This window comes from Triturus cristatus, chromosome 5_2 (assembly GCF_964204655.1).
Source record: "Triturus cristatus chromosome 5_2, aTriCri1.1, whole genome shotgun sequence".
Lineage (NCBI taxonomy): Eukaryota > Metazoa > Chordata > Amphibia > Caudata > Salamandridae > Triturus > Triturus cristatus.
This window is the reverse complement of record NC_140588.1, coordinates 1,125,967,250-1,125,982,160: the sequence shown is the minus strand read 5'-3', so window position 1 is coordinate 1,125,982,160 and position 14,911 is coordinate 1,125,967,250. Positions and strand designations below refer to the sequence as shown.

Here is a 14,911-nt window from a genome sequence, read left to right as displayed (position 1 = left end):
CTATAATGAGCTCATGAGTTTAATTTGTGAAGCATTGAGCATACAGCAGAAGCTACATTGTGCATACAGGCCAGAGGCTTCTGGCGTGGTTGAGCAGATGAATGGCACAATCAAGAACAGGATTGGTAAGATGTGTTTAGCCACTGGAATGAAATGGCCTGATGTCTTGCCTCTAGGGCTAATGACTATTAGATCTACTCCAGATAGAACTACTGGTTTGAGTCCACATGAGATCTTGATGGGACGTGCAATGCGTCATGCATTTGTACCTGTCAATAAGTTAATGACAATAACTGATGACATGATTTTGGATTACTGTAAAGGCCTGGCTGACGCAGTTCATTCTGTGTTTCACCAGGTTGGAGAAGACGCTACCACACTTGTGAAGAAGCAAGCTCATGATCTGAGTCCAGGGGACTGGGTGAGGATTAAAGTGCACAGAAGAAGAAATTGCTTGGTTCCAAGGTGGGGAAGGCCAAGACAAGTCATTCTGACTACGACAACTGCAGTGAAGTGTGCTGGTGTGAAAAACTGGGTACATGCAAGTCATACTCTGAGAGTTCCAAACCCAAAAGATGGGACTGGTAAGGAGTATTTTGAAGAGTCAGATTCCAGTGATGATGAAGAAACAGAACCAGTGAGAAGAAATCGAAATTCTGAAAGAGAATCAGAGGAGGTTTCAAGAGAACCGTTGAGAGTCTCAGAAGGGAGATCAGATTCTGTAAGAGAGCCTGAAGTTCCAACAAGCAGTGGAGGAAAAAGAAGAGAAAAGAGCAGTTCCACAGAAAATACTCCTGAATCAGAAGAGGAGAAGGTTGAAAAACCACTTGAGATTATACCTGAAGAAGTAGGGTTAGAAGAAGATAGAGAGGGACAGATTGCGGAAGACCCCCGAGGAGGTGTAGGGAACATTCCTGATAAGCTAGGTGAAGGGACAAGTAGACAGCAAGAAGATTGCGTGTCGGAGACTCGAGGAGAGACAGAAATAGGGAAGTCTCAAACAGTGGTGAAAAAGACTGTGGAGCGAAAGAAAACTGCTGAAGAACAAGAGGCATTTGAAACAGAATCGGATGAAAGTGAAAATGAGAAATCAGAGGGTCGAGTTCTGAGAAAGAGAACTTGGATTGGAGAAAGAAATAATAAAGAAACAAGACCAAAAAAGGTTGTAAGAGGAGATCTTTGGCCTAACAACAGAATAAAGAGGCTGAGATACAGACTGATACGAGCAAATACCTCGAAAGCTGAACAAGTGAATGAGGTATCGAGTCAGAATCCAGCAAAAGGTGAAAAGCGAAAAGAGTCGAAAGAACCAGAGGAGATCAAAAGGATAAGAAAACCTAACCAGAAGTATAGGTCGCCGGAATGGACGTACGTGGCACTGTCTGAAGGTGAAGAGGCAGAAAGTCAGGGAAATCCAGAGGAGACCGTACGTGAAGTGGTTGCGGAAGATACTGGTGAAATCCTGAAAGTAATCTTGACTAATATTGGAGAAAAGTCGGATACTGAGGATGATGTTGGAGATCTAATACAATTTGATGTTGAAGAAGATGAAGTAAAGAGTGATGAGTATCCAAATTGAATGAACAGAAGAAATCACTTGGAGAAAAGTGAAAAGGAGAAAGTCTGAAAATTAGTTGTTTGAAGTAATCCAGAGTTCTAGAAATTCCAGTAGTGGAGTAGTAGAGGCTAAGTCAAAAGACACGGTCAAAGTAGTAAAATGGCTAACATAGAGAATAACCAAAGTAGATGTGCCTTCCTAAGAAGATGGTGTTATTAATGCTGTTATGGGGTGTATTAGCTTTATTAGTTACATTTAGAGTTACTATAGGTACATTTGAGATACATACAGAGAATGTGACTAATGTAGAGAAGAGTTCACAAAAGGTAGTTCCAACTAGAATTAGTAATACTTATATACATAAAGATAGGTCAATTAATAATTTTTCAAGTAATGTTTTTTCAAAATTGTTGTATGAATACGTGAAGACAATGGAAGTTAGGGATTGCTACGTATGTATGCAGTTACCTGCATCCGTTTCAGAGGGTGTTACTTATCACCATTTACCAGCTACGTATGGAATTTCTTGTAGTGTATTAAGTAGTGTTTTTTATTTGTTAGGGAAAATAGATTATAAGATGTCTAACAAAGATAACATTTTTGGGCAATTGCCTATGAACAAAGAGCTGAATCCAGCTAAAGAAGCTAATATTTTTGGTGAGATTTTTATTGAAAAAGAAGAATTAACATTAGATTACATTTTTAAGAATAATTTAACTTGCAGTTTGAAAGAAGAGGAGAAGGCTTTCCTAAACATGGTGGAGGAAAGGAGAATGAGCATGCATGAAAAGGCAGGGAAATATAAAATGAGTGAGACAATTTGGGACATTGAGATGGGGAAAGAATTGAGAAATTGGGCTAGTCCAACTTTAGCTCTAGATGCACCACAGAAGGGTAAGCTATGCATTACAAGAAGGAAATCCCAATATGATACATATTTTGTTGGGACTAGTGAGTGTCATGATACATACTTCATTGCAACAGGATGGGGTTTCAAGGGAGGAGAAGATCCAATATTCCTAGGAGTGTATTATGTTTGTGGGAACAAGGCTTATTACAGGTTGCCTGACCATTGGTATGGCACGTGTTATGTGGGCCTGGTCTTTCCAAAGATCTTTCATATAGATAGAATAGAAGATGTAGAACATATTAATTTACTAACACGTTTTAAGAGAGAAACTTGGTCTGAAATTGTAGGTGATATTTTTGGAGCTTTAATTCCAGCAGTGGGAATTTCTTTGAATGCATATGGGATTAGAAAACTGTCAACAGTGGTGGATTGCTTATCGACAAATACCGCTGGAGGGTTTCTTTTGGTGAATACGGAGATGATTGCCGTACGTGCCATGTCTATGCAAAATCGACTTGCCCTTGATATTCTATTGGCCAAGGAGGGTGGGGTCTGTGGAATGCTGAAAGTTCAACATTGTTGCACTTACATTCCTGATGAAAGCAAAGACCTGAAGGTCTATATCAAAAATATTACTGATTTGCATGAAGAATTAGTACCACTGGAAGCTGAGAGTATTTGGACAAAAATAGCTAATAAGATAGTTGCTGTTAAAAGTTTTATTGCAAAAATAGGTAGTACTATTATAGGTAAGATATTGTTTCGTTTGACTTGTGTAATTGTTGCTTTATTGATACTAAGATTGGTGTGTTTGTGTTGTAAAAACAGGGGAGGGAAAAAGAAATGAATCAAAAGAAATATTGAAAAGAGAAATAAGAGGTCAAAAAGAGATCCACAAGAAATAGAATTAGAAGAATTGAGGGAGAGTGTTTACTTGGAAACGAAGAGGGATGATGAAAGGGAGTCTGGTGTGTAGTGTTGTGAAAGAGAAAAAAGACATTTCCAATTTCTCCTAAAATGGGATTAAATTTACACATTTTTTTTTTTTTGGGTTGTTTATTTGGTGATAATATCACCAAAGGGGGGATTGCTGGAGCAGAGTTTTCTGTTGAAAATTTATCGGGTTTTGAAGCTCCAGTTTGTCTATATGTTGTGAATTCAAAATACTAATTGTAATCCTTAATTATTTGTTTCTGTGTGAAAATTCTGACTAATCAACACGAATTAACAAGAGAAATTACACATGGGAATGCATAAATGTTGCTTAATAATAATGTGCAGGTTTAATTAAATGAATGTCGCTAAGTGCTGTTTATTTAAAGCACAAAATGCTTTTGAAATAACGTGTACTAATGCTTTACTGTGTTGCAAAAGGCTAGATAATTACATACACATAAGGGTAATTAGTGGGGTTAACACTGTTTAATCACTATGCTGTGGTAATGTTGTTTTTGTCTCTTTTAATTAAGATGGTCTGTTTTGGCCTAAGAGAAAATGGCTGCCGTTTAAAGCCTGTGCTCGAGTGATCGAATTTTGATGAGAGGGCCTTGCTGAATATGGTCGAGAGTCATCTGACCACAGTCTTCGCCTGGTTTAAAAGTTTTCCGTGAGGACAGCAGTTCTGGGCGTGAGTCCAAGTAACCTTGGAGGACAAGGGAGCCACAATGAACTTTGTGATTACAGTGGTGGTTCCGAGGAAATGTGTATGCGAAAGAAACATTTGCAAAACTCGAGTTTCCTTCTTCCGTCTTTTTATTTTTGTGATTTTTCTGAGCGGAGATTTTTCCAAATGTAGCAATGCTACATCCTTTCCTGCTCGCTTTGCTCAGCGGTTCAGCGGATATTAAAATGTTTTATGTTACTTTAATTTGTAAGATTTTCTATAAGTATTGTTAGCCTAGAGAGGGTATAAGGCCACTTCTTCCCAAACCTGCGTTGGTGAGGATCGATGCTGTGAGGACGGCGACTTGGGAGACTTCTACTGAGAGACCTGTCCTGACCCATTTATGACATTTAGCTAGAATAGGTAATTATGAGAATAATGATTTTGCTTTGATTGAATTTCTTTGAACTAATTTTAGATAAAGTACCATTATTTTAAATACAGTGTTGGTGGTTATTTCTTGTCAATTATTGTGGTTATTATTGTTTATATCATGACTCAAGACAGTGTCAATTTGGTCTTATTGACCTTAGTGTAGATGCAGGGTGTTTAGAAGATTTCTTTCCACAGGTTCAGTACTGATAGAGTAATCGAGCGTATGTTAGTGAAATGGGCCCAAGTGTATGGTGAGTGTATGTGCGTGTATCTGTGAAATTACTCTATCCGTGGAAGTAGGGAGAATTTATATGCCCTGATCTGCACCAGTACAACCCCCCACCCCTCCCCCAGAGGTCCTATCAAGAACCTGGAGCTGAAAGACAGGTCCATTTCCGGCTATGTACAATGGACACTTAAATATGTGACAGACAGTGACCCTTTACCCCCGCTGTTGGTACAGTGAAACGGGCTGTGTCTTGAAGCGTTGCCGTGTACATCAAGAGCTTATAGTATATCTACATGAATCTGCGACCCCTGCGGTTCCAGCTTGGCTACCAGTCTGAACCGGAGGATGCTTCTGGAAGAAACAGCTCTCACTGTGACATTTCACGAAACGTTCCTGTCGAGTCCCCGTGGAAAGAAGTGACACGGACACAGGGTTCTTACTGGTCAGCTCCTTTATTGCTGCTCTCTTCTTCCTGGGCTAACGGCTAACTGCCATCCCTAGCCCTCCGCTCCTCCCTTTACGCCCGCCCTGGTCCCCCTTCAGGCCGGTCCTAGTGCCTGACCTGTTTGGTCATTGTGCACTGTTACTTCGGCGCCATTACAGTTCCCACTAAGCACAACACGTGATTTCCACTCGTGGGGGTGCGAGGAATGTGCTGCAAGTGTCTGTCACGTCATTGTGATGGCTGATGCCATCCTTTAGGGGAGCGTCGATTCTTACCGTCCCACTACCAGTGATGCAATCAGAGCCGGAATCAGCGTGAAGTGCACCGCTGACAGCAGCACTGATGGTCAGCGTCCCGCTGGACCGCCCCGAGAGGCCGAGGTCGATGTCCATCACGTCAGTCACTTTAAAGTATTCATGGGGTTGGACCAGCCAGTGAAATTCACCCTGTAAGACGATGACGGCTGCAGGGCTTGGTTGCAGTAGGCCCCTTGCACGTGGTGCCGTCTTCCATTCCCACCTGGTAGCCGAGGACCGTGGCCAGTGTGAACCTACTGCCCAGGCCCTTGCTGCTCCCTGGACGACGTCTCCAGCTACCCTGCAGGGCACAGTCTTGAACTGCCCAGCATAGTATACCTGCGCCGTAAGGACAACCATGAGGTGTTTGATGGCATCTGTGTCCGTCACACCTGCAAGGAGATGGTGAAGACCGCGACCAGGATGAAGGTGGGCGTGTACTCAGCGCCAGAGGTGCAGCTCAGGGTGCTGGCGACAAAAGATTGTCCCAGGCGATAACCAATCATCCTGGTTTGGTTTCCAAAGAAATTAAATGTTGGAAGGAGGGTGGTTAACAAGCAGAACGGGACTGCCAGCCCCAGCCCAGTGACAGCCAAAAGGCACACGAGGGCGAGCGTCTTCATTGCAAGGCTACTCTCACAGTCTCAAAATTATACGGACCACCTCCTGCCCTTAAAAAATTAAACCGAAAAGTTTCATTTTTATTTTTCTTAATGCATCCCGTTTTCATTTAAGGAAAACTGGCTGCATTAAAAAAAACTGCTTTATTAAAATCAGTCCCAGACATGGATGTCTGCTGAGCTCAGCAGGCCACCATACCTGGGAGGGTGTCACATTGGTTCAGCCCTCGGGATCGGATTGTTGCTAATTGAGGTCCACCTCTTGATCTACCCAAGCCTAAATAGCCGTAATGGCATAGGTCATTAGGAGGATCAAGTGAGGGAAGGAAAGTAAGGGGACAGCAGGGAGGGAGATCTGTAAGACATAAAGAACACGATTAATACCCTACCTATCTTCCCTAACTTCTTGGTAATGCCTCTTTATCTATATATATCTATACAGGCTTCCTAAACATATTACAATATCTGTGTACCTGTAAAGGAAAAGAACATGCAGCTTTATGGCGTCTCTCTGGGTGCTCCTAACAGCTGTTCTCTTTGGTGGGCTACATAAGAGGATACATAGCAACAATGCAATCATAGGACAACAACACAGCGTCTCCACTAAGCACAGGTTTTCCCCAACACATGTTACATCACAGTTTAGGTTCCCCCCCGCACCTACCCCAAGCAATGCACCACCTTGCTTCACAGGAAGAGCGCGTTGTCCGCTCGCTTAAAAGGGCTCCCTGCTAAAGATGGAGTCGAGAGCACACACAATACAACACAACATTGAACATTTAGGAGCAACAACAGAGAGTAATTCGCCAAAGGGTTTCTCAACCTCCTCTTGAGGTCGGAGTCCCGACATCATGCATAGCGTGAGATAAAGACGTAAGAACACAACAAAACAAGCTTTGAGTAAAGCTATGAGGCCTAGGTTACTGCCTCCTTACTGGCCTGTGACAATTTGACAGGTGATTCGCAATATACTGAGAAGAGCCGGAAGCCTCCGGACTTGTGTAAATATCAATAGTCAAGGAGTCGGTGGTACTGCACCACTGACGACGAGTGCAATGAAGAAGAACCACTCCCCTTTCTCCGCATGAGCTGAACTCAGCTCTCCAACGGGAAAGAAGATGAAGGGACCGGGGTCAGCATTTGAACTCGGTGCACTGCACCCTTACCGGACCTGATGCCAGAAAGGAAACTCTCTACCTCCTCCTTCTGACCTCCGCACCGAGGCTATACAGGCTCCACAGCGACCGCCACACAAGAATCCGGCTCCTGGAAGGAATTTCCGATGCTCAGTGTGGCTGCGTCGACGTCTTTGTAGAGGATGCGCGGGCGTGATGACACATCACGCGGCGTGCGTGATGCGCGCACGGGTTTTCTGGGTACTGCAGTTCTGGCGGGAGGGGTTATCGAGCGCGCTCGAGCTCGAACCGCAACATTCCTAATGAGGTCGCAAATTGAAAGTGCCTCATTAATATGCAGGAGACATGCAATATGCGACCCCATTAGGAATTGCTAGCAGTGTCTCAGACACTATTTTACGCAGCATTTTGCGACTCGAAAATTGCGAGTCCCAATTGCGACGCAACTTGCGACTCGCAAAATTCTTGCTCGTACATCTGGCCCTCTACTGTATCAGTACCTGTGGGCCCAATCCGACGATCTCACAGTGTTAAAGGTGAAATTTCATGGTCCTGGGGCACTGGACCAGGGCAGCCTAATTTGTGGGGGTGCTTCTACAAAATATGAGAAACACATGTGTAAATGATAGAAGTTGAATCAGGTTTGTTTGCACTTTATTAAATGAAAACCACTTCCAATCTGAAGTGAAAAAAGAACACTTTAAGTGCAAAAACGAAATGCTGTGTCTTAGCAAAGACAAAATGAAACACAATTCATGGTAAAAAGCTGGCATGGATATATCATGAAATACATAAATGCAATAATAAGAGAAGAACAATATCCTGTAAACTATGACAATGATGAATACTTCAAAGTGTAATGAGAGAAATATATCTTTTGATAACTGCAGTGAAAAAATCATACATTTCGATTGTACAAGGAGAAAAATACATTCCCTAACAAGTGACGCATATGCAAATAGAAATACTATTCAGAATACACTACAAAATATGCAACGTTAATGAAAATTCTCTTGGCGAGCAAGAACATTCAATTGCAATAATGTTTTTAGAATAAGGGCAATGCAGAGGAGAGAGAAAGAGACAATTTCAAGTACAATAAGCAATTATAGCTTCAGCCAAAGATGCTAGATAGATGGCTGTAGGAGACCACACACGCGTAAGTGATCCAAGGGGTCATTTCAGCAAAGTAGTCCGTAGAATGGACTGATGAGCAGATCTTTACATTCTTTCAATGATGAACTACTGACCATAGAATGACGACATTATCAGGTGCCTTGACCTATAGAACATGAAACATTTCGGTCACTTCCCGTAAATATTTAAGAACACAGAAGTGACACCCACGCTTCAAAAAGTTTTCTAAAAGGTCACTTGATGTTTGACCATGAAACATAATGAAATCGAGATTAAAAAAAATGAGGGAGGTAGAGGGAAAAGAAGCTAGGTCCACACTCCTGTATCATATGTAGTAAAAAAATCTGAACTCTCAGATAGAGAACCTAGCAAAAATTAATAATCACTCAAATGTTGGTGAAAAATTATTAAAAAGAAGAAGGAAAAATGTCCTTTCTTGAGTCCTCTCACTCACCAGGATCTCCCCACGGTGACATGCTTCATCATAGGGGCCATCCCAACCGGCTGCAGGGTTGAGGCGTGCTACGACTTGCGGAAAATACATAGGAGCACTTTAATGAGACTATGTGTGGTGTGGTGTGCGTGGAGTGGAGTGAAAGAATTAAAAATATGTAACTAGTGGGCTAAATGGCTTTTATTCTTGCTCCCAGTTGATATATTAAAAAGGGGTGAGTCCCTAGGGGGTCTGGCTGTGATGCGTCAGATGTGCCTAGTGGCTGTCAACATGTTTCGAGCTTCCCCTCAGCTCTTCTTCAGGACAGGTACAGGGGCCAGCCCTGTGCCTTCCACTCCTGAAAGTGACCTAAATTGGAATTCAAGATACGTGCTGCAAACAATAAGCATGCGCGTTAATACATACGGTATCTTAACCTTGTATACCTGTAGAGGAAAAACACTGTTAATTTTGTTGGACAACCTACTTCTGATTGTGTAGGTAAATATCATATACAGTCTGTGACATTGAAACATTGGCGTGCGTGTCATAAAGAACATGCAAAATCAAGGCACACCCACATAGAACCCTGCACAGGTGTTTTTAAAATCTGGTCCTTACTGACCAAAGGCATGACAGAACTAATACGAGTGAGCTAGTAAGGCAAGGATCGTGCCTATAGTGCTCACCCCGTTGTGCCCAATGAAAACCATGTATGCGACAAAAATAATAATAATAGCGTGTACTATTCGGTTATCGTGCACCTTGAGGAAAAACAGATCATGAGCCATGTAAGTTTTACGCTCTAAATTGTGGTCTCTTAGTAATGCGTCACTTCATTCAAACATCCTGAAAAAACTGAGCGCGTGATTGCCAAGGTTTTGCGCAAATAAAGGCATGCTGGTAAGGTGCCAGTATTCGTGAAAGTTTCACAAGTATAAAACAAACTGTTAACAAACAATTTACGTACAACATATAATCAACATTACGACACACAAGACAATTAAACATACTATTTAGCGGGCAACAATGCGCCTCATGCTGCTGGAGGGACTGGGAGGATCTCGAGCGCTAGAAGAAGGAAACAGGGAAACGAGGGAAAAGTGTTGTCAATTGCCTCGATGCTATGGGAGCAAAACCAAGGATCAAAGCGGTTACCATTAGTTTGCCCGGTTCCTGTGAGGAGAAAATGCTTACTTGTCGGAGAAAGTCCTCTCTGGCTTGTCTGCCTAGTGTGTCCCTCGAGACCGCATATTAGCGAGTCTCGGGGCGGGTTCAGTTTTTAAGGAAGTGTTCCCGCCTAGTCATATTGGAAGACTAGAGCGGGAACCTCTCAAAATGGCCACCACCTGATGGCTCGTTGAGGCGCCCTGTTGGGGGGAAAAAAATTACCGCCTAGATACATGGAAAGTGTTTAGGACGATAAAGGGTTTTGATTATTGAATTATATTTATCCTTAACTGGGAATTAGAGGCAACTCTCTAAAAAATTATAAAATAATAACACATGAATATAAATTATAACAGGATGTACCTTTAGGACGCTAAAGGGGATAATCTAGGAAATGATAAAAGAAAAAAGTAATAATAACACAAAACAGAAGTGGTCAGACATTAATTATATGTATAAACAAACGTTGTAGTCGATTGGGACTGGTCCCAAAAGGTCCATTTAAGTAAAAGGCTGAATCCTGTAGATACCATATGCAGGTATTGGCGCGTTTAGCTTGGTGGACAGTTAATAGTTGGGAGGGGTCTTATCTACGGAGCTGGCCCCAAGGAATGTTATCGTTCAGGCCTTGTATGTTGCTGCGTAATTTAAATACCCAGCGTTGCTCCTTCTCGAGGAGTCTGTTTTCCAGGTTATCACATCCCTTAATCTGTTCCAGTACCACTCATTTGATGTTGTTGGGGGTATGTTGTTGCTCAATAAAGTGCGTTGTCATTTTCGTTGTGGCTCGCTTACACCTGATATTGCTCCTGTGTTCCACGATCCTTGTACTCACTTTCCTGGTTGTCATTCCTACATAGTGTAGATTGCATGTGCAGGTAATCATGTACACAACTCCTGATGTGTTGCAGTTGGTGAAATTGCGAATGTCCCAGGTCATACCATTGTTGAAGGAAACCTTTTTGGTGACCGTGGTCAAGTGGCAGACACTGCAATTACTGCTCGGGTAGTGTCCGCTGAGTAGTGTGTGTAGGGTTGTTTGACCATCCCTTGTGTTGGTGTTCTTAGGCTGGGTGTGGACCAGATAGTTATGGAGATTCTTCCCTTTTCTGTGGCTAAACATAGGCCATGGGATATCCAAATTTCCACTGTTCAGTGTGCGCCAGTGTTTTTTGATGATCTTAGTCACTTGGCCTGATGCAATATTGTAAGTGGTTATACAAATGGGTCTGTTCTCCTCTGTTACATTTGTAGGTCTAGGTTCCAAAAGGGCTTCTCTGTGGTTGTTGGCTGCCCTCTTCTTAGCTTTTGAGATCAGGTGTATTGGATAGTGTCGTGCTAATAGTTTTTTCGAGAGGTCTTTTGCTTGGGTATTGTAGTCTTCCTTTTCGGTACAGTTTCTTCTTAGTCTCAAGAACTGACCGAAAGGAAGTTTATCTTTGAGTTGCAGAGGATGGCAACTGTCATAGACCAGTAAACAGTTTCTTGCTGTTGGTTTCAAATGTGTCGTTGTGGACAATTTGCCTTGATTAGCTGTGATGTTTAGGTCCAGGAAGATCAAATCAGACCTACTCGTGGTGTGAGTAAACTTGAGGAAGGGGTCTTGAAGGTTGAGCCAATTCATGAATTCTGTGGCTTCTATTTCATTCCCCTCCCAGATTACCAAAACATCATCAATGTAACGTTTCCACAGTTTTAGATGGTTGATGTGAGGATTGATGGTACTCAGTATTTTCTCTCTTTCAAGATGGTGGACGTGCAATCCCGCTACACTCGGCGCGAAAGTGCTTCCCATGCTAGTACCGTGTGCCTGACGGTATAGCGTGTTTTCAAACCTGAAATTATTTTCTGTTAATGCCAGCTGGCAACACTCGAGAACCACGTGCCGTGGTATATGGTAAATCCATGGGTTTTCAAAAAGGACCTCTTCGAGGATTTGTAAGGTTTCTTTGTGTGGTGGGCTGGTGTAGAGACTTTCTACGTCAAGACAAATTAGAATATTAGTTGCTGGGTTGAAACTCAGGTCTTGGAGAAGGCATAGCACTGCTTTGGTGTCCTGAGAGTACGGGCTAGTACTCTGGATCATAGGATGAAGAAAAGCGTCAGCAAATTTTGACAAAGGTTCTAGGATGGAACCAATGCCTGACACTATAGGTCTCCCTGGTGGTCTTTCCATGGATTTGTGAATTTTTGGTATGGTGTAAAAGTAAGGAATGGTGGGGTTATTGTTTTCTAAAAAATTGGCTTCCTTCTTGCTAATCCAATTGTTAGCTGTGGACTCTTCTGACAGACGAGCAATTTCTATGAGTAGGCGTTCTGTTGGGTCCTTCTTGATTCTTGTGTAGTTTCTTTCATCTGCCAGAAGGGATAGGCACACTTCCCGGTACGAAGTGGTGTTCTGTAGTACTATGGCACCTCCTTTGTCCACCGGTTTTATGGTTACCTTTTCATTGTTACCCAGTTCTTGTATCGCCTCATGTTCTTTCTTGCTGGTGTTGTGAAAGATTTTGATGGTTTTTGGGTCTATTTCTGATACTTCCTTTAGGACTGCCTTTTCAAAGGCTAGTAATTCTACTGGGAGACATGCCGCTGCTGGTTTGAAATTAGACTTTCTGTTGAGGCCTGTGTCACTGGTAGTAGATGATGTCGTAGGTGGTTTCTCCTTGAAGTAGACTTGGAGTTTGATTTTGCGAATAAACTCATTGAGTTCACAGCAGAGTCTGAATTTGTCCAAACTTGGCATAGGCACAAAACCAAGTCCCTTTTCCAGGACTGCTTTTTGTATTGCAGTAAGGGTAATGTCAGATAGATTAACCACTAGACTGGGGGATTGTGGCTAGTTGATGGGTTGTCCGGTGGGCCCATGCTCCTGGTGTGGCTCCTTGACGTCTCCAGAGGTTGTGCCCATTGTACTTGTTGATTTCTTCTTGATTTTCCCCTCTGTGGTCCCTTGGCCCCGTCCTAAAAAAGGATTGGTCTGTGGTGTATGTGACTGTTTGTGCTCCCAGAATGCATGTGGTTGTTGTTGATAGGCTTGCTGGTGAAAAAGTGGAGTGCCATAGAAGAAAGGTGGTGGGCCTCCATAAGTGGATGGTCCCTGATATCCTGGCCAACCAAAATTGTATCCCCCTCTGTTCCTATAGCGGCCACCTCATGAGCGTCTACTTCTGTTTCTGTAGTTACTATTATAGCTGCCATCAGAGTTGTCTGAGCCAGTGTCTGAACCATTGCTGTTGGTGTTATATCCTGGGTTTCTACCAGATTAAATGTAATCTTTCTTGGTATATGGATAGACCGTTTCATGTGTGAAATTCCTCTGGTCTTTTTTGAGTTTAGTATACTTGGGTGCCGATTCGGATCCTGGAGAAACCGGGTACGAACCGTCGGTCGGAGTGTTTTCTCCGTCCGACTTGTACCCGGGGAAAAAACATTACAAACATGCAAGTACGATTCGCACGGAAACACCATTTCCGTACGAACCGTTAAAAACACCGACTGACGAAAATATCCATACAAATGTGATCCGGGAAAGCGCCGACGTGACGTCGGGACGCATTCCGGCTGCGTTTCACGAACCAGGAAGTACGATTCGAACAAACAGCAGTCCGGATGGCAATTTTTTTACGGCAACCAAAAAGTGCCGGAAAAGCTAAGTGCGCCACGAAGCCAGTGGAATAGGAGGCCCGGTACGCGCCGTACCCCCCCCCCCAGCCCCCGCATGTACGCGCCGTCCCCCCAGCCCCCGCATGTATGCCCCGAACACCACCCCAGCCCCCGCATGTACGCCCCGAACACCACCCCAGCCCCTGCATGTACGCGCCGTCCCCCCCAGCCCCCGCATGTATGCGCCCTCCCCCCCAGCCCCCGCATGTACGCGCCACCCCCCCAGCCCCCGCATGTACGCGCTGAACCCCCACCCGTGTATGTACACCAGTGTAGGTACGAACTGTACCCCCACCCGTGTATGTACACCAGTGTAGGTACGGACCGTACCCCCACCCGTGTATGTACGCCGCGAACCCCCAGCGCTATGGATACGATTTGTACGGGGGTTCGCGCCGTACATACACGGGTGGGGGTACGGTCCGTACCTACACTGGTGTACATACATGGGTGGGGGTACGGTGCGTACGTACACGGGTGTACATACACGGGTGGGGGTACGGTCCGTACCTACACTGGTGTACATACACGGGTGGGGGTAGGGTCCGTATCTACACTGGTGTACATACACGGGTGGGGGTACGGTGCGTACCTACACTGGTGTACATACACGGGTGTGGGTACGGTGCGTACGTACACGGGTGTACATACACGGGTGGGGGTACGGTCTGTACCTACACTAGTGTACATACACGGGTGCGGGTACGGTCTGTACCTACACTGGTGTACATACACGGGTGGGGCTACGGTGCATACGTACACGGGTGTACATACACGGGTGGGGGTACGGTCCGTACCTACACTGGTGTACATAAACGGGTGGGGGTATGGTGCGTATGTACACAGGTGTATATACACGGGTGGGGGTACGGTCCGTACATGCGGGGGCTGGGGGGGCGGCGCGTACATGCGGGGGCTGGGGGGGGACGGTGCGTACATGCGGGGGCTGGGGGGACGGCGCGTACATGCGGGGGCTGGGGGGGATGGCGCGTACATGCGGGGGCTGGGGGGGGTGTTCGGGGCATACATGCGGGGGCTGGGGGGGACGGCGCGTACATACGGGGGCTGGGGGGGTGTTCGGGGTGTACATGCGGGGGCTGGGGGGGACGGCGCATACATGTGGGGGCTGGGGGGGGTGTTCGGGGCGTACATGCGGGGGCTGGGGGGGGATGGCGCATACATGTGGGGGCTGGGGGGGGTTCGGGGCGTACATGCGGGGGCTGGGGGGGTGTTCGGGGCATACATGCGGGGGCGGGGGGGGGGTTCGGCTCGTATGCGGGCACATGTCTTCATGGTTGCTATGGGAGTTCGGTCCGGACGGTGTTTCTTCCATACG

The 14,911-nt window shown here is 44.9% G+C and overlaps 1 pseudogene; it reads right to left on the bottom strand.

Moving 5' to 3' along the window:
- Window positions 1–5,373: 5,373 nt before the first annotated feature.
- On the bottom strand, window positions 5,374–6,039 carry LOC146829881 (uncharacterized; annotated as a pseudogene).
- Between the last annotated feature and the right edge of the window lie 8,872 nt (window positions 6,040–14,911).